A 2,950-nucleotide genomic window follows, 5' to 3' on the forward strand; every position below is an offset into this window, starting at 1 on the left:
AAAAGATGAGTTTGTAGCATATTCGACACTTAGGGTAGTTTTTTGAAGGTGTCTCCATAAACACTGGTTTAAATGATAATAGCAGCCTTGAATGCAGGTATGGGGGTGGATTTTTATGATAGTTGAGAGCATTGCTTGCTCAAAATCAAGAATGATACTTTCAGGAGAAAAATCATTAGTTTTTTGTTTAATTATATTTATTAACTCCATATATGTGGAATTATTTTTGTTTGGTACTAGTGCATATAGCAAAGGTATGTTGCAGTTGTGGTAGAGGCCATGTATTGTGTATAATTGGAAAAATGGTTTGGGACAGATGTTAAATGTTCCATCCATCATCCAATATTGGCTTTGCTGCAGTTTAACTAAATTCATACTGGTACCAAAAATTATAAGCCTTTTGTCATTGTTTTCGTTGTCGTAAACTATAAATGGTTGTTTATTTAAAGTTATTATTTGGTTAGCAGTTAAATTTATATCCTGATATGTTCTGGGAGATGGTGTTGTAGAAGTAGTAGCTTTTTTAGTTCGTTCTATAGTTCTTTTTAAGGAGAGGATATTTGGCATTTGAGTTGTGGCAGTTTTTGGGATTTTAGGAATGGCTTCTTTTAAAATGACATTTGTTTGCTTTTGGGAACCTGTACTAGCTTCTTTTATATTTTCCAAAGCTGTTCTAACTTCTATTTCAGTAACATTAGGTGGATGATTGTGTTCCCTAGTATACAGTACTGTAGCTTCTTTAGTTGTTGCTCTGCCATAGCACTTGTTAGAATAATATTTACAACATTTCCAATTAACTTGCATGCCATATTGCTTTTCTTGTGTATAAGTGTAACCCATGTAGCATAGTAATAGTTTTCCTTTCTGGCTGGTCACAAATTCGGCTCCTTCGGTCATTTTGTACTTTGTATATCTATAAAATGTATATATAATAGTTAATGTCAAATTAAATGTGATAAATAATCTATGTTAGTGATAAGTAGGAATGTTTATACTTACGTGTTTTTGAATTTACAGCAAAATTAGGAGCTGCTTGCTTCTTTAGTTGGGGATAATTGTTTGTGATGTTGTTGTAGCTGTTATGAAAAACATGAAAGTAGTATATTATTAATTCATGTTTCGGTACATTTGCAATGTTAGAGCTCATTTCTACTACAAAAGTGTATCTTCATGATTCACATTGTGAAGATACTTACATATTTTTTTAGGTTGGTCTTTGCCAGTATAGTTGTTTCTTCAGCTTCTGGAGAGTAGTTTGTAGTGTTATCTTAAATAAAAAAGGAACATATGTATTAGAATAATCACCATGTTGGTATGTTTTTTAATAGATTATCTGGTAATTATGTTCTTTAATATACTTACTTTGTGATTATTATCTGTATTATTCAGAATGTGGAGTTCTGTATTATGTCTGTATATCTATTCGTTGTGTTTGCTCTGTAAATAAACAATATATAATAGAACATAATTAGAACAGTTCTAAATGTTAGTATTGTTTTTCTACATTTATTTCAGTTGCATAATACTTACGTAGTAAAATGTATTGGAGAAATAGTACTGATGTCCTTAGTTCATTAGTAGTGCAGTTTTCAGTAGTAGAATCTACGGAAAAAAAGAAATATGTGGGGCAAAAGTCATTATTTCTGTGTGTTTAGATTTATGTGCACATAATGAATCAATGTGAAATTACTTACATAGTTATTAGAATCTGTATTCCTAGGGTTTGTTCACAGTTATTTTGAGTAGAATATTCAGTACTCGTTGTATCTAAAAAAATAGTTTCATATAATTATTTAGCATGTTAAGTAGTATGAATAGCAAAGGGGCACTGGGTATTTAGCAGGTAAGTAAGTAGTATTAGCAAATAATGCACTTTCTATTTTATTTACTTACTTAGAAGATGTGATAGTAGGTTGATAGTCTGGTTCTTCTAGTTGTTGTGCAGCAATTCGGATAGAGATGAATCTCCTTCAGTGACTTTTGGCAAGTAGTTTGTGCTTAGATTTTAATTGTTTATATAGGGGAGTGTCAGTAGTAATTACTTTGCTATTGGTTTATTTAAAAAATTAGGTTTGTGATTGGTTAGTTAGTATATTTGAATTTCAGTTGTGATTACTTTGTAATAGAAGTGAAAAACAAAAACAAATTATAAAATTATACATAGTAGTATAGAATATTTTTATATGTGTAGGTGATATAATTATACCAATAGGATATTTTTGACAAATTAATAGTGTGTCTATAGTATTAATTTAAGTATTGTGTGTTTATTTAGATGTGAACACATATAAAACGTTAATTAATTATGCAAACAGATGCATATAAAAAGTCGATATAGCTGATAATCCGATATTGAAGTGCACGATATTTTTGATGTCGATATTATAGTTAATGTCATTATTTTTTGTAGATAGCGATATTTTTGTTTTCCGATGTTAATGTAGTCGATATAAAAGTAAACGATGTTTTTGTATATCGATATTAAAAAATCGATATTTGTGTATATATCTAGTTAAGTATAGGAACCCGATATTTTTGATTTCGATATTTTTGCTCCGATATTTTTGTACGTCGATATTGTGAATCTCGATATTTTGTCAGACATTCGTTTGAGCATTGTCGTGTATGGATTACTGATGACTCAGCCAGATATGTGGGGGCTAAGAGGCATTGGAAAGTGGAGTTGTACAATCCTGTGACCAAGAATTTTTTAACTACTACCGGAGAGGGAAAGAGCAGCCAATTTGCAGAACAGTATGCTGTGTATCAGGCTTTGAAACAAGAATTACCTGGAAAGTGCTTCATTTATACAGACTCACAGTCTACTGCTAATGGCTTAGCCTCCTGGCTTCCCACATGGCATGTCCATAACTGGATGATACATCCAAAAGAGGTGTGGTGTAAGGAGTTGGGGCAAGGGAGCTGGACAATGCTACCACAAATCACAGTT

At 31.4% G+C, this 2,950-nt stretch overlaps 1 long non-coding RNA gene across 1 annotated transcript; it reads right to left on the reverse strand.

Moving 5' to 3' along the window:
• Window positions 1-565: 565 nt before the first annotated feature.
• Window positions 566-1,254, reverse strand: LOC144753385 (uncharacterized). The gene is made up of 3 exons (XR_013594325.1): window positions 1,197-1,254; window positions 1,000-1,076; window positions 566-913 (listed from the first exon to the last, which is right to left on the reverse strand). It is a non-coding gene; the product is annotated as an uncharacterized LOC144753385 (long non-coding RNA).
• Window positions 1,255-2,950: the final 1,696 nt, after the last annotated feature.

This window comes from Lissotriton helveticus, chromosome 5_1 (assembly GCF_964261635.1).
Source record: "Lissotriton helveticus chromosome 5_1, aLisHel1.1, whole genome shotgun sequence".
Classification (NCBI taxonomy): domain Eukaryota; kingdom Metazoa; phylum Chordata; class Amphibia; order Caudata; family Salamandridae; genus Lissotriton; species Lissotriton helveticus.